We start from the raw sequence: 27,103 nt of genomic DNA on the forward strand, positions 1-27,103 counted from the left end.
TGTTTTCGGTTAACAAAGGTTATAAATAAATTTTTACCTCGAGAAACGCAAAGCAAAAGCCATCCATTGACAAGAAAAGTCCATTTATAGTCACCTACGCCTTTCAAAGCCTTATTACTCGCTTTAAATGGTTTTATAATCTCATTATTGATTTTAAGTTGAATTTTTTTATGTTTTCGGTGAGGAAAGGTTATAAATAAATGTTTACCTTGAGAAACGTAAAGCAAAAGCCATTCATTGACAAGAAAAGTCCATTTATAGTTACCTATGCCATTGAAAGCCTTATTACTCGCTTTAAATTGTTTTATAATCTCATTATAGATTTTAAGTTTAATTTTTTTATGTTTTCGGTTAAGACAGGTTATAAATAAATGTTTACCTCAAGAAACGCGAAGCCAAAGCCATCCATTGACAAGAAAAGTCCATTTATAGTCACCTATGCCTTTCAAAGCCTTATTACTCGCTTTAAATGGTTTTATAATCTCATTATTGATTTTAAGTTGAATTTTTTTATGTTTTCGGTTTAGAAAGGTTATAAATAAATGTTTACCTGGAAAAACACAAATCCAAAGCCATCAATTGACAAGAAAAGTCCATTTATAGTCACCTATGCCGTTGAAAGCCTTATTATTCGCTCTAAATGGTTTTATAATCTCATAATTGATTTTAAGTTGAATTTTTTTACGTTTTTGTTAAGAAAGGTTATAAATGAATGTTTACCTCGAGAAACATGAAGCGAAAGCCATCTATTCACGAGAAAGCTCATTTATAGTCACTCATGCCTTAGACAACTTAATTACTTGCCTTAAACAGTTTTATAATCACATTACTGATTTTAAATTGAATTTTTTTACATTTTTCATAAAATAGATTATAATTGAATGTTTACCTCGAGAAACGTGAAGCAAAAGCCATCCATTGACAAGAAAAGTCTATTTATAGCCATTTAAGCCTTTGAAAGCCTTATTACTCGCTTTAAAAGGTTTTATAATCTTATTATTGATTTCAGGTTGAATTTTTCTACGTTTTTGGCTGAGAAAGGTTATAAATAAATGTTTACTCTAAGAAACGCAAAGCGAAAGCCTTCCATTGACAAGTAAAGTCCATTTATAGTCGCCTATGCCTTTGAATGCCTTAATACTCGCTTTAAGTGGTTTTATAATATTAGTATTGATTTTAAGTTGAATTTTTTATGTTTTTAGTTAAGAAAGGTTATAAACAAATGTTTACCTTGAGAAACGCGAAGCAAAAGCCATCCATTGACAAGAAAAGTCCGTTTATAGTCACCTATGCCTTTTAAGGCCTTATTACTCGCTTTAAATGGTTTTATAATCTCATTATTGATTTTAAATTGAATTTTTTTACGTTTTTGGATAAGAAAGGTTATAAATAAATGTTTACCTTAAGAAACGCGAAGCAAAAGTCATCCATTGACAAGAAAAGTCCATTTATAGTCACCTATGCCTTTCAAAGCCTTATTTCTCGATTTAAATAGTTTTATAATCGCATTATTGATTTTAAATTGAATTTTTTTTATGTTTTCGATTAACAAAGATTATAAATAAATGTTTACCTCGAGAGACGCGAAGTAAAAGCCATCAATTGACAAGAAAAGTCTCTTTGTAGTCTCCTACGCCTTTGAAAGCCTTATTACTCGCTTTAAATGGTTTTATAATCTCATTATTGATTTTAAGTTGAATTTTTTTATGTTTTCGGTAAAGAAAGGTTATAAATAAATGTTTACCTTGAGAAACGCAAAGCAAAAGCCATCCATTGACAAGAAAAGCCCATTTATAGTCACCTATGCCTTTCAAAGCCTTATTACTCGCTTTAAATGGTTTTATAATCTCATTATTGATTTTAAGTTGAATTTTTTTATGTTTTTGGTTTAGAAAGGTTATAAATAAATGTTTACCTCGAGAAACACAAATCCAAAGCCATCCATTGACAAGAAAAGTCCATTTATAGTCACCCATGCTGTTGAAAGCCTTATTATTCGCTTTAAATGGTTTTATAATCTCATTATTGATTTTAAGTTGAATGTTTTTACGTTTTTGTTAAGAAAGGTTATAATTGAATGTTTAACTAGAGAAACGTGAAGCGAAAGCCATCTAGTGACAAGAAAGATCATTTATAGTCACTCATGCCTTAGACAACTTAATTACTTGACTTAAACAGTTTTACAATCTCATTACTGATTTTAAATTGAATTTTTTTACATTTTTCATAAAAAAGATTATAATTGAATGTTTACCTCGAGAAACGTTTAGCAAAAGCCATCCATTGACAAGAAAAGTCTATTTATAGCCACTTATGCCTTTGAAAGCCTTATTACTGGCTTTAAATGGTTTTATAATCTCATTATTGATTTTAGGTGAAATTTTTCTATATTTTCGGTTGAGAAAGGTTATAAATAAATGTTTACCTTAAGAAATGCAAAGAGAAAGCCTTCCATTGACAAGTAAAGTCCATTTATAGTCACCTATGCCTTTGAATGCTTTAATACTCGCTTTAAGTGGTTTTATAATCTTAGTATTGATTTTAAGTTAAATTTTTTTATTTTTTTAGTTAAGAAAGGTTATAAACAAATGTTTACCTTGAGAAACACGAAGCAAAAGCCATCCATTGACAAGAAAAGTCCATTTATAGTCACCTATGCCTTTGAAAGCCTTATTACTCGCTTTAAATGGTTTTATAATTTCATTATTGATTTTAAATTGAATTTTTTTATGTTTTTGGATAAGAAAGGTTATAAATAAATGTTTACCTCAAGAAACGCGAAGCAAAAGTCATCCATTGACAAGAAAAGTCCATTTATAGTCACCTATGCCTTTCAAAGCCTTATTACTCGATTTAAATAGTTTTATAATCGCATTATTGATTTTAAATTGAATTTTTTTTGTTTTCGGTTAACAAAGGTTATAAATAAATTTTTACCTCGAGAAACGCGAAGCAAAAGCCATCCATTGACAAGAAAAGTCCATTTATAGTCACCTACGCCTTTCAAAGCCTTATTACTCGCTTTAAATGGTTTTATAATCTCATTATTGATTTTAAGTAGAATTTTTTTATGTTTTCGGTTAGGAAAGGTTATAAATAAATGTTTACCTTGAGAAACGCAAAGCAAAAGCTATTCATTGACAAGAAAAGTCCATTTATAGTCACCTATGCCATTGAAAGCCTTATTACTCGCTTTAAATGGTTTTATAATCTCATTATAGATTTTAAGTTTAATTTTTTTATGTTTTCGGTGAAGACAGGTTATAACTAAATGTTTACCTCGAGAAACGCGAAGCCAAAGCCATCCATTGACAAGAAAAGTCCATTTATAGTCACATATGCCTTTCAAAGCGTTATAACTCGCTTTAAATGGTTTTATAATCTCATTATTGATTTTAAGTTGAATTGTTTTATGTTTTCGGTTTAGAAAGGATATAAATAAATGTTTACCTTGAAAAACACAAATCCAAAGCCATCCATTGACAAGAAAAATCCATTTATAGTCAGCTATGACGTTGAAAGCCTTATTATTCACTCTAAATGGTTTTATAATCTCATTATTGATTTTAAGTTGAATTTTTTTACGTTTTTGTTAAGAAAGGTTATAAACGAATGTTTACCTCGAGAAACATGAAGCGAAAGCCATCTATTCACGAGAAAGCTCATTTATAGTCACTCATGCCTTAGACAACTTAATTACTTGCCTTAAACAGTTTTCTAATCTCATTACTGATTTTAAATTGAATTTTTTTACATTTTTCATAAAACAGATTATAATTGAATGTTTACCTCGAGAAACGTGAAGCAAAAGCCATCCATTGACAAGAAAAGTCCATTTAAGCCTTTGAAAGCCTTATTACTCGCTTTAAAAGGTTTTATAATCTCATTATTGATTTTAGGTTGAATTTTTCAATGTTTTTGGTTGAGAAAGGTTATAAATAAATGTTTACCTTAAGAAACGCAAAGCGAAAGCCTTCCATTGACAAGTAAAGTGCATTTATAGTCACCTATGCCTTTGAATGCCTTAATACTCGCTTTAAGTGGCTTTATAATCTTAGTGTTGATTTTAAGTTGAATTTTTTATGTTTTTAGTTAAGAAAGGTTATAAACAAATGTTTACCTCGAGAAACGCGAAGCAAAAGTCATCCATTGACAAGAAAAGTCCATTTATAGTCACCTATGCCTTTGAAAGCCTTATTACTCGTTTTAAATAGTTTTATAATCTCATTATTGATTTTAAATTGAATTTTTTTATGTTTTTGGATAAGAAAGGTTATAAATAAATGTTTACCTCGAGAAACGTGAAGCAAAAGTCATCCATTTACAAGAAAAGTCCATTTATAGTCACCAATGCATTTCAAAGCCTTATTACTCGATTTAAATAGTTTTATAATCGCATTATCGATTTTAAGTTGAAGTTTTTTATGTTTTTGGTTTAGAAAGGTTATAGATAAATGTTTACCTCGAGAAACACAAATCCAAAGCCATCCATTGACAAGAAAAGTCCATTTATAGTCACCTATGCCTTTGAAAGCCTTATTACTCGCTTTAAATGGTTTTATAATCTCATTATTGATTTTAAATTGAATTTTTTTATGTTTTTGGATAAGAAAGGTTATAAATAAATGTTTACCTCGAGAAACACGAATCCAAAGCCATCCATTGACAAGAAAAGTCCATTTATAGTCACCCATGCTGTTGAAAGCCTTATTATTCGCTTTAAATGGTTTTATAATCTCATTATTGATTTTAAGTTGAATGTTTTTACGTTTTTGTTAAGAAAGGTTATAATTGAATGTTTAACGAGAGAAACGTGAAGCGAAAGCCATCTAGTGACAAGAAAGATCATTTATAGTCACTCATGCCTTAGACAACTTAATTACTTGACTTAAACAGTTTTTTACATTTTTAAATAGATGTTTACCTTGAGAAACGCAAAGCAAAAGCCATTCATTGACAAGAAAAGTTCATTTATAGTCATCTATGCCATTGAAAGTCTTATTACTCGCTTTAAATGGTTTTATAATCTCATTATAGATTTTAAGTTTAATTTTTTTATGTTTTCGGTTAAGACAGGTTATAAATAAATGTTTACCTCGAGAAACGCGAAGCCAAAGCCATCCATTGACAAGAAAAGTCCATTTATAGTCACCTATGCCTTTTCAAAGCCTTATAACTCGCTTGACATGGTTTTATAATCTCATTATTGATTTTAAGTTGAATTGTTTTATGTTTTTGGTTTAGAAAGGATATAAATAAATGTTTACCTTGAAAAACACAAATCCAAAGCCATCCATTGACAAGAAAAATCCATTTATAGTCACCTATGCCGTTGAAAGCCTTATTATTCGCTCTAAATGGTTTTATAATCTCATTATTGATTTTAAGTTGAATTTTTTTACGTTTTTGTTAAGAAAGGTTATAAACGAATGTTTATCTAGAGAGACATGAAGCGAAAGCCATCTATTCACGAGAAAGCTCATTTATAGTCACTCATGCCTTAGACAACTTAATTACTTGCCTTAAACTGTTTTATAATCTCATTACTGATTTTAAATTGAATTTTTTTACATTTTTCATAAAACAGATTATAATTGAATGTTTACCTCGAGAAACGTGAAGCAAAAGCCATCCATTGACAAGAAAAGTCCATTTAAGCCTTTGAAAGCCTTATTACTCGCTTTAAAAGGTTTTATAATCTCATTATTGATTTTAGGTTGAATTTTTCTATGTTTTTGGTTGAGAAAGGTTATAAATAAATGTTTACCTTAAGAAACGCAAAGCGAAAGCCTTCCATTGACAAGTAAAGTGCATTTATAGTCACCTATGCCTTTGAATGCCTTAATACTCGCTTTAAGTGGTTTTATAATCTTAGTATTGATTTTAAGTTGAATTTTTTATGTTTTTAGTTAAGAAAGGTTATAAACAAATGTTTACCTTGAGAAACGCGAAGCAAAAGCCATCCATTGACAAGAAAATTCCGTTTATAGTCACCTATGCCTTTGAAAGCCTTATTACTCGCTTTAAATGGTTTTATAATCTCATTATTGATTTTAAATTGAATTTTTTTATGTTTTTGGATAAGAAAGGTTATAAATAAATGTTTACCTCGAGAAACGCGAAGCAAAAGCCATCCATTAACAAGAAAAGTCCATTTATAGTCACATATGCCTTCCAAAGCCTTATTACTCGATTTAAATAGTTTTATAATCGCATTATCGATTTTAAATTGAATTTTTTTATGTTTTCGATTAACAAAGGTTATAAATAAATGTTTACCTCGAGAGACGCGAAGCAAAAGCCAGCAATTGACAAGAAAAGTCCCTTTGTAGTCTCCTACACCTTTGAAAGCCTTATTACTCGCTTTAAATGGTTTTATAATCTCATTATTGATTTTAAGTTGAATTTTTTTATGTTTTCGGTAAAAGAAGGTTATAAATAAATGTTTACCTTGAGAAACGCAAAGCAAAAGCCATCCATTGACAAGAAAAGCCCATTTATAGTCACCTATGCCTTTCAAAGCCTTATTACTCGCTTTAAATGGTTTTATAATCTCATTATTGATTTTAAGTTGAATTTTTTTATGTTTTTGGTTTAGAAAGGTTATAAATAAATGTTTACCTCAAGAAATACAAATCCAAAGCCATCCATTGAAAAGAAAAGTCCATTTATAGTCACCCATGCTGTTGAAAGCCTTATTATTCGCTTTAAATGGTTTTATAATCTCATTATTGATTTTAAGTTGAATGTTTTTACGTTTTTGTTAAGAAAGGTTATAATTGAATGTTTAACTAGAGAAACGTGAAGCGAAAGTCATCTAGTGACAAGAAAGCTGATTTATAGTCACTCATGCCTTAGACAACTTAATTACTTGACTTAAACAGTTTTACAATCTCATTACTGATTTTAAATTGAATTTTTTTACATTTTTCATAAAAAAGATTATAATTGAATGTTTACCTCAAGAAACGTGAAGCAAAAGCCATCCATTGACAAGAAAAGTCCATTTATAGCCACGTATGCCTTTGAAAGCCTTATTACTCACTTTAAATGGTTTTATAATCTCATTATTGATTTTAGGTGGAATTTTTCTATGTTTTCGGTTGAGAAAGGTTATAAATAAATGTTTACCTTAAGAAACGCAAAGAGAAAGCCTTCCATTGACAAGTAAAGTCCATTTATAGTCACCTATGCCTTTGAATGCCTTAATACTCGCTTTAAGTGGTTTTATAATCTTAGTATTGATTTTAAGTTGAATTTTTTTATGTTTTTCGTTAAGAAAGGTTAGAAACAAATGTTTACCTTGAGAAACACGAAGCAAAAGCCATCCACTGACAAGAAAAGTCCATTTATAGTCACCTATGCCTTTGAAAGCCTTATTACTCGCTTGAAATGGTTTTATAATCTCATTATTGATTTTAAATTGAATTTTTTTATGTTTTCGAATAAGAAAGCTTATAAATAAATGTTTACCTCAAGAAACACGAAGCAAAAGTCATCCATTGACAAGAAAAGTCCATTTATAGTCACCTAAGCCTTTCAAAGCCTTATTGCTCGATTTAAATAGTTTTATAATCGCATTATTGATTTTAAATTGAATTTTTTTTCTTTTCGGTTAACAAAGGTTATAAATAAATTTTTACCTGGAGAAACGAGAAGCAAAAGCCATCCATTGACAAGAAAAGTCCATTTATAGTCACCTACGCTTTTCAAAGCCTTATTACTCGCGTTAAATGGTTTTATAATCTCATTATTGATTTTAAGTTGAATTTTTTTATGTTTTCGGTTAGGAAAGGTTATAAATAAATATTTACCTTGAGAAACGCAAAGCAAAAGCCATTCATTGACAAGAAAAGTCCATTTATAGTCACCTATGTCATTGAAAGCCTTATTACTCGCTTTAAATGGTTTTATAATCTCATTATAGATTTTAAGTTTAATTTTTTTATGTTTTCGGTTAAGACAGGTTGTAAATAAATGTTTTCCTCTAGAAACGCGAAGCCAAAGCCATCCATTGACAAGAAAAGTCCATTTATAGTCACCTATGCGTTTAAAAGCCTTATAACTCGCTTTAAATGGTTTTATAATCTCATTATTGATTTTAAGTTGAATTGTTTTATGTTTTCGGTTTAAAAAGGATATAAATAAATGATTACCTTGCAAAACACAAATCCAAAGCCATCCATTGACAAGAAAAATCCATTTATAGTCACCTATGCCGTTGAAAGCCTTATTATTCGCTCTAAATGGTTTTATAATCTCATTATTGATTTTAAGTTGAATTTTTTTACGTTTTTGTTAAGAAAGGTTATAAACGAATGTTTACCTCGAGAAACATGAAGCGAAAGCAATCTATTCACGGGAAAGCTCATTTATAGTCTCTCATGCCTTAGACAACTTAATTACTTGCCTTAGACAATTTTATAATCTCATTACTGATTTTAAATTGAATTTTTTTACATTTTTCATAAAACAGATTATAATTGAATGTTTACCTCAAGAAACGTGAAGCAAAAGCCATCCATTGACAAGAAAAGTCCATTTATAGTCACGTATGCCTTTGAAAGCCTTATTACTCACTTTAAATGGTTTTATAATCTCATTATTGATTTTAGGTGGAATTTTTCTATGTTTTCGGTTGAGAAAGGTTATAAATAAATGTTTACCTTAAGAAACGCAAAGAGAAAGCCTTCCATTGACAAGTAAAGTCCATTTATAGTCACCTATGCCTTTGAATGCCTTAATACTCGCTTTAAGTGGTTTTATAATCTTAGTATTGATTTTAAGTTGAATTTTTTTATGTTTTTAGTTAAGAAAGGTTATAAACAAATGTTTACCTTGAGAAACACGAAGCAAAAGCCATCCACTGACAAGAAAAGTCCATTTATAGTCACCTATGCCTTTGAAAGCCTTATTACTCGCTTGAAATGGTTTTATAATCTCATTATTGATTTTAAATTGAATTTTTTTATGTTTTCGAATAAGAAAGCTTATAAATAAATGTTTACCTCAAGAAACACGAAGCAAAAGTCATCCATTGACAAGAAAAGTCCATTTATAGTCACCTATGCCTTTCAAAGCCTTATTGCTCGATTTAAATAGTTTTATAATCGCATTATTGATTTTAAATTGATTTTTTTTTGTTTTCGGTTAACAAAGGTTATAAATAAATTTTTACCTGGAGAAACGAGAAGCAAAAGCCATCCATTGACAAGAAAAGTCCATTTATAGTCACCTACGCCTTTCAAAGCCTTATTACTCGCTTTAAATGGTTTTATAATCTCATTATTGATTTTAAGTTGAATTTTTTTATGTTTTCGGTTAGGAAAGGTTATAAATAAATATTTACCTTGAGAAACGCAAAGCAAAAGCCATTCATTGACAAGAAAAGTCCATTTATAGTCACCTATGTCATTGAAAGCCTTATTACTCGCTTTAAATGGTTTTATAATCTCATTATAGATTTTAAGTTTAATTTTTTTATGTTTTCGGTTAAGACAGGTTGTAAATAAATGTTTTCCTCAAGAAACGCGAAGCCAAAGCCATCCATTGACAAGAAAAGTCCATTTATAGTCACCTATGCGTTTAAAAGCCTTATAACTCGCTTTAAATGGTTTTATAATCTCATTATTGATTTTAAATTGAATTTTTTTATGTTTTCAAATAAGAAAGGTTATAAATAAATGTTTACCTCAAGAAACGCGAAGCCAAAGCCATCCATTGACAAGAAAAGTTCATTTATAGTCACCTATGCCTTTCAAAACCTTATTACTTGCTTTAAATGGTTTTATAATCTCATTATTGATTTTAAGTTGAATTTTTTTATGTTTTCGGTTTAGAAAGGTTATAAATAAATGTTTACTTGGAAAAACACAAATCCAAAGCCATCAATTGACAAGAAAAGTCCATTTATAGTCACCTATGCCGTTGAAAGCCTTATTATTCGCTCTAAATGGTTTTAGAATCTCATAATAGATTTTAAGTTGAATTTTTTTACGTTTTTGTTAAGAAAGGTTATAAATGAATGTTTACCTCGAGAAACATGAAGCGAAAGCCATCCATTGACAAGAAAAGTCCATTTATAGCCATTTAAGCCTTTGAAAGCCTTATTACTCGCTTTAAAAGGTTTTATAATCTCATTATTGATTTCAGGTTGAGTTTTTCTATGTTTTTGGCTGAGAAAGGTTATAAATAAATGCTTACTCTAAGAAACGCAAAGCGAAAGCCTTCCATTGACAAGTAAAGTCCATTTATAGTCGCCTATGCCTTTGAATGCCTTAATACTCGCTTTAAGTGATTTTATAATATTAGTATTGATTTTAAGTTGAATTTTTTATGTTTTTAGTTAAGAAAGGTTATAAACAAATGTTTACCTGGAGAAACGCGAAGGAAAAGCTATCCATTGACAAGAAAAGTTCGTTTATAGTCACCTATGCCTTTGAAAGCCTTATTACTCGCTTTAAATGGTTTTATAATCTCATTATTGATTTTAAATTGAAATTTTTTATGTTTTTGGATAAGAAAGGTTATAAATAAATGTTTACCTCAAGAAACGCGAAGCAAAAAACATCCATTGACAAGAAAAGTCCATTTATAGTCACCTATGCCTTTCAAAGCCTTATTACTCGATTTAAATAGTTTTATAATCGCATTATTGATTTTAAATTGAATTTTTTTATGTTTTCGATTAACAAAGGTTATAAATAAATGTTTACCTCGAGAGACGCGAAGTAAAAGCCATCAATTGACAAGAAAAGTGTCTTTGTAGTCTCCTACGCCTTTGAAAGCCTTATTACTCGCTTTAAATGGTTTCATAATCTCATTATTGATTTTAAGTGGAATTTTTTTTATGTTTTCGGTAAAGAAAGGTTATAAATAAATGTTTACCTTGAGAAACGCAAAGCAAAAGCCATCCATTGACAAGAAAAGCCCATTTATAGTCACCTATGCCTTTCAAAGCCTTATTACTCGCTTTAAATGGTTTTATAATCTCATTATTGATTTTAAGTTGAAGTTTTTTATGTTTTTGGTTTAGAAAGGTTATAGATAAATGTTTACCTCGAGAAACACAAATCCAAAGCCATCAATTGACAAGAAAAGTCTCTTTGTAGTCTCCTACGCCTTTGAAAGCCTTATTACTCGCTTTAAATGGTTTCATAATCTCATTATTGATTTTAAGTGGAATTTTTTTTATGTTTTCGGTAAAGAAAGGTTATAAATAAATGTTTACCTTGAGAAACGCAAAGCAAAAGCCATCCATTGACAAGAAAAGCCCATTTATAGTCCCCTATGCCTTTCAAAGCCTTATTACTCGCTTTAAATGGTTTTATAATCTCATTATTGATTTTAAATTGAATTTTTTTATGTTTTTGGATAAGAAAGGTTATAAATAAATGTTTACCTCGAGAAACACGAATCCAAAGCCATCCATTGACAAGAAAAGTCCATTTATAGTCACCCATGCTGTTGAAAGCCTTATTATTCGCTTTAAATGGTTTTATAATCTCATTATTGATTTTAAGTTGAATGTTTTTACGTTTTTGTTAAGAAAGGTTATAATTGAATGTTTAACGAGAGAAACGTGAAGCGAAAGCCATCTAGTGACAAGAAAGATCATTTATAGTCACTCATGCCTTAGACAACTTAATTACTTGACTTAAACAGTTTTATAATCTCATTACTGATTTTAAATTGAATTTTTTTACATTTTTCATAAAACAGATTATAATTGAATATTTACCTCGAGAAACGTGAAGCAAAAGCCATCCATTGACAAGAAAAGTCCATTTATAGCCACATATGCCTTTGAAAGCCTTATTACTCACTTTAAATGGTTTTATAATCTCATTATTGATTTTAGGTGGAATTTTTCTATGTTTTCGGTTGAGAAAGGTTATAAATAAATGTTTACCTTAAGAAATGCAAAGAGAAAGCCTTCCATTGACAAGTAAAGTCCATTTATAGTCACCTATGCCTTTGAATGCCTTAATACTCGCTTTAAGTGATTTTATAATCTTAGTATTGATTTTAAGTTGAATTTTTTTATGTTTTTAGTTAAGAAAGGTTAGAAACAAATGTTTACCTTGAGAAACACGAAGCAAAAGCCATCCACTGACAAGAAAAGTCCATTTATAGTCACCTATGCCTTTGAAAGCCTTATTACTCGCTTGAAATGGTTTTATAATCTCATTATTGATTTTAAATTGAATTTTTTTATGTTTTCGAATAAGAAAGCTTATAAATAAATGTTTACCTCAAGAAACACGAAGCAAAAGTCATCCATTGACAAGAAAAGTCCATTTATAGTCACCTAAGCCTTTCAAAGCCTTATTGCTCGATTTAAATAGTTTTATAATCGCATTATTGATTTTAAATTGAATTTTTTTTGTTTTCGGTTAACAAAGGTTATAAATAAATTTTTACCTGGAGAAACGAGAAGCAAAAGCCATCCATTGACAAGAAAAGTCCATTTATAGTCACCTACGCTTTTCAAAGCCTTATTACTCGCTTTAAATGGTTTTATAATCTCATTATTGATTTTAAGTTGAATTTTTTTATGTTTTCGGTTAGGAAAGGTTATAAATAAATATTTACCTTGAGAAACGCAAAGCAAAAGCCATTCATTGACAAGAAAAGTCCATTTATAGTCAGCTATGTCATTGAAAGCCTTATTACTCGCTTTAAATGGTTTTATAATCTCATTATAGATTTTAAGTTTAATTTTTTTATGTTTTCAGTTAAGACAGGTTGTAAATAAATGTTTTCCTCAAGAAACGCGAAGCCAAAGCCATCCATTGACAAGAAAAGTCCATTTATAGTCACCTATGCGTTTAAAAGCCTTATAACTCGCTTTAAATGGTTTTATAATCTCATTATTGATTTTAAGTTGAATTGTTTTATGTTTTCGGTTTAAAAAGGATATAAATAAATGATTACCTTGCAAAACACAAATCCAAAGCCATCCATTGACAAGAAAAATCCATTTATAGTCACCTATGCCGTTGAAAGCCTTATTATTCGCTCTAAATGGTTTTATAATCTCATTATTGATTTTAAGTTGAATTTTTTTACGTTTTTGTTAAGAAAGGTTATAAACGAATGTTTACCTCGAGAAACATGAAGCGAAAGCAATCTATTCACGGGAAAGCTCATTTATAGTCTCTCATGCCTTAGACAACTTAATTACTTGCATTAGACAATTTTATAATCTCATTACTGATTTTAAATTGAATTTTTTTACATTTTTCATAAAACAGATTATAATTGAATGTTTACCTCAAGAAACGTGAAGCAAAAGCCATCCATTGACAAGAAAAGTCCATTTATAGTCACGTATGCCTTTGAAAGCCTTATTACTCACTTTAAATGGTTTTATAATCTCATTATTGATTTTAGGTGGAATTTTTCTATGTTTTCGGTTGAGAAAGGTTATAAATAAATGTTTACCTTAAGAAACGCAAAGAGAAAGCCTTCCATTGACAAGTAAAGTCCATTTATAGTCACCTATGCCTTTGAATGCCTTAATACTCGCTTTAAGTGGTTTTATAATCTTAGTATTGATTTTAAGTTGAATTTTTTTATGTTTTTAGTTAAGAAAGGTTATAAACAAATGTTTACCTTGAGAAACACGAAGCAAAAGCCATCCACTGACAAGAAAAGTCCATTTATAGTCACCTATGCCTTTGAAAGCCTTATTACTCGCTTGAAATGGTTTTATAATCTCATTATTGATTTTAAATTGAATTTTTTTATGTTTTCGAATAAGAAAGCTTATAAATAAATGTTTACCTCAAGAAACACGAAGCAAAAGTCATCCATTGACAAGAAAAGTCCATTTATAGTCACCTATGCCTTTCAAAGCCTTATTGCTCGATTTAAATAGTTTTATAATCGCATTATTGATTTTAAATTGATTTTTTTTTGTTTTCGGTTAACAAAGGTTATAAATAAATTTTTACCTGGAGAAACGAGAAGCAAAAGCCATCCATTGACAAGAAAAGTCCATTTATAGTCACCTACGCCTTTCAAAGCCTTATTACTCGCTTTAAATGGTTTTATAATCTCATTATTGATTTTAAGTTGAATTTTTTTATGTTTTCGGTTAGGAAAGGTTATAAATAAATATTTACCTTGAGAAACGCAAAGCAAAAGCCATTCATTGACAAGAAAAGTCCATTTATAGTCACCTATGTCATTGAAAGCCTTATTACTCGCTTTAAATGGTTTTATAATCTCATTATAGATTTTAAGTTTAATTTTTTTATGTTTTCGGTTAAGACAGGTTGTAAATAAATGTTTTCCTCAAGAAACGCAAAGCCAAAGCCATCCATTGACAAGAAAAGTCCATTTATAGTCACCTATGCGTTTAAAAGCCTTATAACTCGCTTTAAATGGTTTTATAATCTCATTATTGATTTTAAGTTGAATTGTTTTATGTTTTCGGTTTAAAAAGGATATAAATAAATGATTACCTTGCAAAACACAAATCCAAAGCCATCCATTGACAAGAAAAATCCATTTATAGTCACCTATGTCGTTGAAAGCCTTATTATTCGCTTTAAATGGTTTTATAATCTCATTATTGATTTGAAGTTGAATGTTTTTACGTTTTTGTTAAGAAAGGTTATAAATGAATGTTTAACTAGAGAAACGTGAAGCGAAAGCCATCTAGTGACAAGAAAGATCATTTATAGTCACTCATGGCTTAGACAACTTAATTACTTGACTTAAACAGTTTTACAATCTCATTACTGATTTTAAATTGAATTTTTTTACATTTTTCATAAAAAAGATTATAATTGAATGTTTACCTCGAGAAACGTGAAGCAAAAGCCATCCATTGATAAGAAAAGTCCATTTATAGCCACTTATGCGTTTGAAAGCCTTATTACTCGCTTTAAATGGTTTTATAATTTCATTTCTGATTTTAGGTGAAATTTTTCTATGTTTTCGGTTGAGAAAGGTTATAAATAAATGTTTACGTTAAGAAACGCAAAGCGAAAGCCTTCCATTGACAAGTAAAGTCCATTTATAGTCACCTATGCCTTTGAATGCCTTAATACTCGCTTTAAGTGGTTTTATAATCTTAGTATTGATTTGAAGTTGAATTTTTTTATGTTTTTAGTTAAGAAAGGTTATAAACAAATGTTTACCTTGAGAAACACGAAGCAAAAGCCATCCATTGACAAGAAAAGTCCATTTATAGTCACCTATGCCTTTCAAAGCCTTATTACTCGCTTTAAATGGTTTTATTATCCCATTATTGATTTTCAAATGAATTTTTTTAAGTTTTCGATTAACAAAGATTATAAATAAATGTTTACCTCAAGAAACGCGAAGCAAAAGTTATCCATTGACAAGAAAAGTCCATTTATAGTCACCTATGCCTTTCAAAGCCTTATTACTCGATTTAAATAGTTTTATAATCGCATTATTGATTTTAAATTGAATTTTTTTTGTTTTCGGTTAACAAAGGATATAAATAAATTTTTACCTCGAGAAACGCGAAGCAAAAGCCATCCATTGACAAGAAAAGTCCATTTATAGTCACCTATGCCTTTCAAAGCCTTATTACTCGCTTTAAATGGTTTTATAATCTCATTATTGATTTTAAGTTGAATTTTTTTATGTGTTTGGTTTAGAAAGGTTATAAGTAAATGTTTACCTCGAGAAACACAAATCCAAAGCCATCCATTGACAAGAAAAGTCCATTTATAGTCACCCATGCTATTGAAAGCCTTATTATTTGCTTTAAATGTTTTATAATCTCATTATTGATTTTAAGTTGAATGCTTTTAGGTTTTTGTTAAGAAAGGATATAATTGAATGTTTAACTAGAGAAACGTGAAGCGAAAGCCATCTAGTGACAAGAAAGGTCATTTATAGTCACTCATGCCTTAGACAACTTAATTACTTGACTTAAACAGTTTTACAATCTCATTACTGATTTTAAATTGAATTTTTTTACATTTTTCATAAAAAAGATTATAATTGAATGTTTACCTCGAGAAACGTGAAGCAAAAGCCATCTATTGACAAGAAAAGTCCATTTATAGCCACTTATGCCTTCGAAAGCCTTATTACTCGCTTTAAATGGTTTTAGAATCTCATTATTGATTTTAGGTGGAATTTTTCTATGTTTTCGGTTGAGAAAGGTTATAAATAAATGTTTACCTTAAGAAACGCCAAGAGAAAGCCTTCCATTGACAAGTAAAGTCCATTTATATTCACCTATGCCTTTGAATGCCTTAATACTCGCTTTAAGTGGTTTTATAATCTTAGTATTGATTTTAAGTTGAATTTTTTTATGTTTTTAGTTAAGAAAGGTTATAAACAAATGTTTACCTTGAGAAACACGAAGCAAAAGCCATCCATTGACAAGAAAAGTCCATTTATAGTCACCCATACCTTTGAAAGCCTTATTACTCGCTTTAAATGGTTTTATAATCTCATTATTGATTTTAAATTGAATTTTTTTATGTTTTCGAATAAGAAAGTTTATAAATAAATGTTTACATCAAGAAACGCGAAGCAAAGGTCATCCATTGACAAGAAAAGTCCATTTATAGTAACCTACGCCTTTCAATGCCTTATTACTCGATTTAAATAGTTTTATAATCGCATTATTGATTTTAAATTGAATTTTTTTTGTTTTCGGTTAAAAAAAGGTTATAAATAAATTTTTACCTGGAGAAACGCGAAGCAAAAGCCATCAATTGACAAGAAAAGTCCATTTATAGTCACCTACGCCTTTCAAAGCCTTATAACTCGCTTTAAATGGTTTTATAATCTTATTATTGATTTTAAGTTGAATTGTTTTATGTTTTCGGTTTAGAAAGGATATAAATAAATGTTTACCTTGAAAAACACAAATCCAAAGCCATCCATTGACAAGAAAAATCCATTTATAGTTACCTATGCCGTTGAAAGCGTTATTATTCGCTCTAAATGGTTTTATAATCTCATTATTAATTTTAAGTTGAATTTTTTTACGTTTTTGTTAAGAAAGGTTATAAACGAATGTTTACCTCGAGAAACATGAAGCGAAAGCCATCTATTCACGAGAAAGCTCATTTATAGTCACTCATGCCTTAGACAACTTAATTACTTGCCTTAAACAGTTTTATAATCTCATTACTGATTTTAAATTGAATTTTTTTACATTTTTCATAAAACAGATTATAATTGAATGTTTACCTCGAGAAACGTGAAGCAAAAGCCATCCATTGACAAGAAAAGTCCATTTATAGCCATTTAAGCCTTTGAAAGCCTTATTATTCGCTTTAAAAGGTTTTATAATCTCATTATTGATTTTAGGTTGGATTTTTCTATGTTTTTGGTTGAGAAAGGTTATAAATAAATGTTTACCTTAAGAAACGTAAAGCGAAAGCCTTCCATTGATAAGTAAAGTCAATTTATAGTCACCTATGCCTTTGAATGCCTTAATACTCGCTTTAAGTGGTTTTATAATCTTAGTATTCATTTTAAGTTGAATTTTTTATGTTTTTAGTTAAGAAAGGTTATAAACAAATGTTTACCTCGAGAAACGCGAAGCAAAAGCCATCCATTGACAAGAAAAGTCCACTTATAGTCACCTATGCCTTTGAAAGCCTTATTACTCGCTTTAAATGGTTTTATAATCTCATTATTGATTTTGAATTGAATTTTTTTATGTTTTCGAATAAGAAAGGTTATAAATAAATGTTTACCTCAAGAAACGCGAAGCAAAAGTCATCCATTGACAAGAAAAGTCCATTTATAGTCACCTATGCCTTTCAAAGCCTTATTGCTCGATTTAAATAGTTTTATAATCGCATTATTGATTTTAAATTGAATTTTTTTATGTTTTCAATTAACCAAGGTTATAAATAAATGTTTACCTCGAGAGACGCGAAGTAAAAGCCATCAATTGACAAGAAAAGTCCCTTTCTAGTCTCCTACGCCTTTGAAAGCCTTATTACTCGCTTTAAATGGTTTTATAATCTCACTATTGATTTTGAGTTGAATTTTTTTATGTTTTCGGTAAAGAAAGGTTATAAATAAATGTTTACCTTGAGAAATGCCAAGCAAAAGCCATCCATTGACAAGAAAAGCCCATTTATAGTCACCTATGCCTTTCAAAGCCTTATTACTCGATTTAAATGGTTTTATAATCTCATTATTGATTTTAAATTGAATTTTTTTATGTTTTTGGTTTAGAAAGGTTATAAATAAATGTTTACCTCGAGAAACACAAATCCAAAGCCATCCATCGACATGAAAGGTTCATTTATAGTCACTCATGCTGTTAAAAGCCTTATTATTCGCTTTAAATGGTTTTATAATCTCATTATTGATTTGAAGTTGAATGTTTTTACGTTTTTGTTAAGAAAGGTTATAAATGAATGTTTAACTAGAGAAACGTGAAGCGAAAGCCATCTAGTGACAAGAAAGCTCATTTATAGTCACTCATGCCTTAGACAACTTAATTACTTGACTTAAACAGTTTTACAATCTCATTACTGATTTTAAATTGAATTTTTTTACATTTTTCATAAAAAAGATTATAATTGAATGTTTACCTCGAGAAACGTGAAGCAAAAGCCATTCATTGATAAGAAAAGTCCATTTATAGCCACTTATGCGTTTGAAAGCCTTATTACTCGCTTTAAATGGTTTTATAATTTCATTATTGATTTTAGGTGAAATTTTTCTATGTTTTCGGTTGAGAAAGGTTATAAATAAATGTTTACGTTAAGAAACGCAAAGCGAAAGCCTTCCATTGACAAGTATAGTCCATTTATAGTCACCTATACCTTTGAATGCCTTAATACTCGCTTTAAGTGGTTTTATAATCTCATTATTGATTTTCAAATGAATTTTTTTATGTTTTCGATTAACAAAGATTATAAATAAATGTTTACCTCAAGAAACGCGAAGCAAAAGTCATCCATTGACAAGAAAAGTCCATTTATAGTCACCTATGCCTTTCAAAGCCTTATTACTCGATTTAAATAGTTTTATAATCGCATTATTGATTTTAAATTGAATTTTTTTTGTTTTCGGTTAACAAAGGATATAAATAAATTTTTACCTCGAGAAACGCGAAGCAAAAGACATCCATTGACCAGAAAAGTCCATTTATAGTCACCTATGCCTTTCAAAGCCTTATTACTCGCTTTAAATGGTTTTATAATCTCATTATTGATTTTAAGTTGAATTTTTTTATGTGTTTGGTTTAGAAAGGTTATAAATAAATGTTTACCTCGAGAAACACAAATCCAAAGCCATCCATTGACAAGAAAAGTCCATTTATAGTCACCCATGCTATTGAAAGCCTTATTATTCGCTTTAAATGTTTTATAATCTCATTATTGATTTTAAGTTGAATGCTTTTAGGTTTTTGTTAAGAAAGGATATAATTGAATGTTTAACTAGAGAAACGTGAAGCGAAAGCCATCTAGTGACAAGAAAGGTCATTTATAGTCACTCATGCCTTAGGCAACTTAATTACTTGACTTAAACAGTTTTACAATCTCATTACTGATTTTAAATTGAATTTTTTTACATTTTTCATAAAAAAGATTATAATTGAATGTTTACCTCGAGAAACGTGAAGCAAAAGCCATCCATTGACAAGAAAAGTCCATTTATAGCCACTTATGCCTTTGAAAGCCTTATTACTCGTTTTAAATGGTTTTAGAATCTCATTATTGATTTTAGGTGGAATTTTTCTATGTTTTCGGTTGAGAAAGGTTATAAATAAATGTTTACCTTAAGAAACGCCAAGAGAAAGCCTTCCATTGACAAGTAAAGTCCATTTATATTCACCTATGCCTTTGAATGCCTTAATACTCGCTTTAAGTGGTTTTATAATCTTAGTATTGATTTTAAGTTGAATTTTTTTATGTTTTTAGTTAAGAAAGGTTATAAACAAATGTTTACCTTGAGAAACACGAAGCAAAAGCCATCCATTGACAAGAAAAGTCCATTTATAGTCACCTATGCCTTTGAAAGCCTTATTACTCGCTCTAAATGGTTTTATAATCTCATTATTGATTTTAAATTGAATTTTTTTATGTTTTCGAATAAGAAAGGTTATAAATAAATGTTTACCTCAAGAAACGCGAAGCAAAAGTCATCCATTGAAAAGAAAAGTCCATTTATAGTCACCTATGCCTTTCAAAGCCTTATTACTCGATTTAAATAGTTTTATAATCGCATTATTGATTTTAAATTGAATTTTTTTTGTTTTCGGTTAACAAAGGTTATAAATAAATTTTTACCTGGAGAAACGCGAAGCAAAAGCCATCCATTGACAAGAAAAGTCCATTTATAGTCACCTACGCCTTTCAAAGCCTTATTACTCGCTTTAGGTGGTTTTATAATCTCATTATTGATTTTAAGTTGAATTTTTTTATGTTTTCAGTTAGGAAAGGTTATAAATAAATGTTTACCTTGAGAAACGCAAAGCAAAAGCCATTCATTGACAAGAAAAGTCCATTTATAGTCACCTATGCCATTGAAAGCCTTATTACTCACTTTAAATGGTTTTATAATCTCATTATAGATTTTAAGTTTAATTTTTTTATGTTTTCGGTTAAGACAGGTTATAAATAAATGTTTACCTCGAGAAACGCGAAGCCAAAGCCATCCATTGACAATAAAAGTCCATTTATAGTCAGCTATGCCTTTCAAAGCCTTATAACTCGCTTTAAATAGTTTTAAAATCTCATTATTGATTTTAAGTTGAATTGTTTTCTATTTTCGATTTAGAAAGGATATAAATAAATGTTTACCTTGAAAAACATAAATCCAAAGCCATCCATTGACAAGAAAAGTCCATTTATAGTCAGCTATGCCTTTCAAAGCCTTATAACTCGCTTTAAATAGTTTTAAAATCTCATTATTGATTTTAAGTTGAATTGTTTTCTATTTTCGATTTAGAAAGGATATAAATAAATGTTTACCTTGAAAAACATAAATCCAAAGCCATTCATTGACAAGAAAAATCCATTTATAGTCACCTATGCCGTTGAAAGCCTTATTATTCGCTCTAAATGGTTTTATAATCTCATTATTGATTTTAAGTTGAATTTTTTTAGGTTTTTGTTAAGAAAGGTTATAAATGAATGTGTACTTCGAGAAACATGAAGCGAAAGCCATCTATTCACGAGAAAGCTCATTTATAGTCACTCATGCCTTAGACAACTTAATTACTTGCCTTAAACAGTTTTATAATCTCATTACTGATTTTAAATTGAATTTTTTTACATTTTTCATAAAACAGATTATAATTGAATGTTTACCTCGAGAAACGCGAAGCAAAACCCATCCATTGACAAGAAAAGTCCGTTTATAGTCACCTATGCCTTCCAAAGCCTTATTACTCGATTTAAATAGTTTTATAATCGCATTATTGATTTTAAATTGAATTTTTTTATGTTTTCGATTAACAAAGGTTATAAATAAATGTTTACCTCGAGAGACGCGAAGTAAAAGCCATCAATTAACAAGAAAAGTCCCTTTCTAGTCTCCTACGCCTTTGAAAGCGTTATTACTCGCTTTAAATGGTTTTATAATCTCATTATTAATTTTGAGTTGAATTTTTTTATGTTTTCAATAAAGAAAGGTTATAAATAAATGTTTACCTTGAGAAATGCCAAGCAAAAGCCATCCATTGACAAGAAAAGCCCATTTATAGTCACCTATGTCTTTCAAAGCCTTACTACTCGCTTTAAATGGTTTTATAATCTCATTATTGATTTTAAGTTGAATTTTTTTATGTTTTTGGTTTAGAAAGGTTATAAATAAATGTTTACCTCGAGAAACACAAATCCAAAGCCATCCATTGACAAGAAAAGTCCATTTATAGTCACCAATGCCGTTGAAAGCCTTATTATTCGCTTTAAATGGTTTTATAATCTCATTATTGATTTTAAGTTGAATGTTTTTACGTTTTTGTTAAGAAAGGTCATAAATGAATGTTTAACTAGAGAAACGTGAAGCGAAAGCCATCTAGTGACAAGAAAGCTCATTTATAGTCACTCATGCCTTAGACAACTTAATTACTTGACTTAAACAGTTTTACAATCTCATTACTGATTTTAAATTGAATTTTTTTACATTTTTAATAAAAATGATTATAATTGAATGTTTACCTCGAGAAACGTGAAGCAAAAGCCATCCATTGACAAGAAAAGTCCATTTATAGCCACTTATGCCTTTGAAAGCCTTATTACTCGCTTTAAATGGTTTTATAATCTCATTATTGATTTTAGGTGGAATTTTTCTATGTTTTCGGTTGAGAAAGATTATAAATAAATGTTTACCTTAAGAAACGCAAAGCGAAAGCCTTCCATTGACAAGTAAAGTCCATTTATAGTCATCTATGCCTTTGAATGCCTTAATACTCGCTTTAAGTGGTTTTATAATCTTAGTATTGATTTTAAGTTGAATTTTTTTATGTTTTTAGGTAAGAAAGGTTATAAACAAATGTTTACCTTGAGAAACACGAAGCAAAAGCCATCCATTGACAAGAAAAGTCCATTTAGAGTCACCTATGCCTTTGAAAGCCTTATTACTCGCTTTAAATGGTTTTATAATCTCATTATTGATTTTAAATTGAATTTTTTTATGTTTTCGAATAAGAAAGGTTATAAATAAATGTTTACCTCAAGAAACGCGAAGCAAAAGTCATCCATTGACAAGAAAAGTCCATTTATAGTCACCTATGCCTTTCAAAGCCTTATTACTCGATTTAAATAGTTTTATAATCGCATTATTGATTTTAAATTGAATTTTTTTAGTTTTCGGTTAACAAAGGTTATAAATAAATTTTTACCTTGAGAAAAGCGAAGCAAAAGCCATCCATTGACAAGAAAAGTCTATTTACAGTCACCTACGCCTTTCAAAGCTTTATTACTCGCTTTAAATAGTTTTATAATCTCATTATTGATTTTAAGTTGAATTGTTTTATGTTTTCGGTTAGGAAAGATTATAAATAAATGTTTACCTTGTGAAACGCAAAGCAAAAGCCATTCATTGACAAGAAAAGTCCATTTATAGTCACCTATGCCATTGAAAGCCTTATTACTCGCTTTAAATGGTTTTATAATCTCATTATAGATTTTAAGTTTAATTTTTTTATGTTTTCGGTTAAGACAGGTTATAAATAAATGTTTACCTCGAGAAACGCGAAGCCAAAGCCATCCATTGACAAGAAAAGTCCATTTATAGTCACCTATGCCTTTCAAAGCATTATAACTCGCTTTAAATGGTTTTATAATCTCATTATTGATTTTAAGTTGAATTGTTTTATGCTTTCGATTTAGAAAGGATATAAATAAATGTTTACCTTGAGAAACACAAATCCAAAGCCATCCATTGACAAGAAAAATCCATTTATAGTCACCTATGCCGTTGAAAGCCTTATTATTCGCTCTAAATGGTTTTATAATCTCATTATTGATTTTAAGTTGAATTTTTTTACGTTTTTGTTAAGAAAGGTTATAAATGAATGTTTACCTCGAGAAACATGAAGCGAAAGCCATCTATTCACGAGAAAGCTCATTTATTGTCACTCATACCTTAGACAACTTAATTACTTGCCTTAAATAGTTTTATAATCTGATTACTGATTTTAAATTGAATTTTTTTACATTTTTCATAAAACAGGTTATAATTGAATGTTTACCTCAAGAAACATGAAGCAAAAGCCATCCATTGACAAGAAAAGTCCATTTATAGCCATTTAAGCCTTTGAAAGCCTTATTACTCGCTTTAAAAGATTTTATAATCTCATTATTGATTTTAGGCTGAATTTTTCTATGTTTTTGGTTGTGAAAGGTTATAAATAAATGTTTACCTTAAAAAACGCAAAGCGAAAGCCTTCCATTGACAAGTAAAGTCCATTTATAGTCACCTATGCCTTTGAATGCCTTAATACTCGCTTTAAGTGGTTTTATAATCTTAGTATTGATTTTAAGTTGAATTTTTTATGTTTTTAGTTCAGAAAGGTTATAAACAAATGTTTACCTCGAGAAACGCGAAGCAAAAGCCATCCATTGACAAGAAAAGTCCGTTTATAGTCACCTATGCCTTTGAAAGCCTTATTACTCGCTTTAAATGGTTTTATAATCTCATTATTGATTTTAAATTGAATTTTTTTATGTTTTTCGATAAGAAAGGTTATAAATAAATGTTTACCTCGAGAAACGCGAAGCAAAAGCCATCCATTGACAAGAAAAGTCCATTTATAGTCACCTATGCCTTTCAAAGCTTTATTACTCGATTTAAATAGTTTTATAATCGCATTATTGATTTTAAATTGAATTTTTTTATGTTTTCGATTAACAAAGGTTATAAATAAATGTTTACCTCGAGAGACGCAAAGTAAAAGCCATCAATTGACAAGAAAAGTCCCTTTGTAGTCTCCTACGCCTTTGAAAGCCTTATTACTCGCTTTAAATGGTTTTATAATCTAATTATTGATTTTAAGTTAAATTTTTTTATGTTTTCGGTAAAGAAAGGTTATAACTAAATGTTTACCTTGAGAAATGCCAAGCAAAAGCCATCCATTGACAAGAAAAGCCCATTTATAGTCACCTATGCCTTTCAAAGCCTTATTACTCGCTTTAAATGGTTTTATAATCTCATTATTGATTTTAAGTTGATTTTTTTTATGTTTTTGGTTTAGAAAGGTTATAAATAAATGTTTACCTCGAGAAACACAAATCCAAAGCCATCCATTGACAAGAAAAGTCTATTTATAGTCACCCATGCCGTTGAAAGCCTTATTATTCTCTTTAAATGGTTTTATAATCTCATTATTGATTTTAAGTTGAATGTTTTTACGTTTTTGTTAGGAAAGGTTATAAATGAATGTTTAACTAGAGAAACGTGAAGCAAAAGCCATCTAGTGACAAGAAAGTTCATTTGTAGTCACTCATGCCTTAGACAACTTAATTACTTGACTTAAATAGTTTTACAATCTCATTACTAATTTTAAATTGAATTTTTTTACATTTTTCATAAAAAAGATTATAATTGAACTTTTAGCTCAAGAAACGTGAAGCAAAAGCCATCCATTGACAAGAAAAGTCCATTTATAACCACTTATGCCTTTGAAAGCCTTATTACTCGCTTTAAACAGTTTTATAATCTCATTATTGATTTTAGGTGGAATTTTTCTATGTTTTCGGTTAAGAAAGGTTATAAATAAATGTTTACCTTAAGAAACGCAAAGCGAAAGCCTTCCATTGACAAGTAAAGTCCATTTATAGTCACCTATGCCTTTGAATGCCTTAATACTCGCTTTAAGTGGTTTTATAATCTTAGTATTGATTTTAAGTTGAATTTTTTTATGTTTTTAGTTAAGAAAGGTTATAAACAAATGCTTACCTTGAGAAACACGAAGCAAAAGCCATCCATTGACAAGAAAAGTCCATTTATAGTCACCTATGCCTTTGAAAGCCTTATTACACGCTTTAAATGGTTTTATAATCTCATTACTGATTTTAAATTGAATTTTTTTATGTTTTCGGTTAGGAAAGGTTATAAATAAATGTATACCTTGAGAAACGCAAAGCAAAAGCCATTCATTGACAAGAAAAGTCCATTTATAGTCACCTATGCCATTGAAAGCCATATTACTCGCTTTAAATGGTTTTATAATCTCATTACTGATTTTAAATTGAATTTTTTTATGTTTTCGGTTAGGAAAGGTTATAAATAAATGTTTACCTTGAGAAACGCAATTCAAAAGCCATTCATTGACAAGAAAAGTCCATTTATAGTCACCTATGCCATTGAAAGCCTTATTACTCGCTTTAAATGGTTTTATAATCTCATTATAGATTTTAAGTTTAATTTTTTTATGTTTTTGGTTAAGACAGGTTATAAATAAATGTTTACCTCGAGAAATGCGAAGCCAAAGCCATCCATTGACAAGAAAAGTCCATTTATAGTCACCTATGCCTTTCAAAGCCTTATAACTCGCTTTAAATGGTTTTATAATCTCATTATTGATTTTAAGTTGAATTGTTTTATGTTTTCGATTTAGAAAGGATATAAATAAATGTTTACCTTGAAAAACACAAATCCAAAGCCATCCATTGACAAGAAAAATCCATTTATAGTCACCTATGCCTTTGAAAGCCTTATTATTCGCTCTAAATGGTTTTATAATCTTAGTATTGATTTTAAGTTGAAGTTTTTTATGTTTTTAGTTAACAAAGGTTATAAACAAATGTTTACCTTGAGAAACACGAAGCAAAAGCCATCCATTGACAAGAAAAGTCCATTTATAGTCACTTATGCCTTTGAAAGCCTTATTACTCGCTTTAAATGGTTTTATAATCTCATTATTGATTTTAAATTGAATTTTTTTATGTTTTCGAATAAGAAAGGTTATAAATAAATGTTTACCTCGAGAAACGCGAAGCAAAATTCATCCATTGACAAGAAAAGTCCATTTATAATCACCTATGCCTTTCAAAGCCTTATTACTCGATTTAAATAGTTTTATAATCGCATTATTGATTTTAAATTGAATTTTTTTTGTTTTCGGTTAACAAAGGTTATAAATAAATTTTTACCTCCAGAAACGCGAAGCCAAAGCCATCTATTGTCAAGAAAAGTCCATTTATAGTCACCTATGCCTTTCAAAGCCATATAACTCGCTTTAAATGCTTTTATAATGTCATAATTGATTTTAATTTGAATTTTTTTATGTTTTCAGTTTAGAAAGGTTATAAATAAATGTTTACCTTGAAAAGCACAAATCCAAAGCCATCTATTGACAAGAAAAGTCCATTTATAGTCACCTATGCCGTTGAAAGCCTTATTATTATCTGTAAATGGTTTTATAATCTCATTATTGATTTTAAGTTGAATTTTTTTACGTTTTTGTTAAGAAAGGTTATAAATGAATGTGTACCTCGAGAAACATTAAGCGAAAGCCATCTATTCACGAGAAAGCTCATTTATAGTCACTCATGCCTTAGACAACTTAATTACTTGCCTTAAACAGTTTTACAATCTCATTACTGATTTTAAATTGAATTTTTTTACATTTTTCATAAAACAGATTATAATTGAATGTTTACCTCGAGAAACGTGAAGC

This window comes from Theobroma cacao, chromosome 4 (assembly GCF_053813885.1).
Source record: "Theobroma cacao isolate CCN51 chromosome 4, ASM5381388v1, whole genome shotgun sequence".
Classification (NCBI taxonomy): Eukaryota; Viridiplantae; Streptophyta; class Magnoliopsida; order Malvales; family Malvaceae; genus Theobroma; species Theobroma cacao.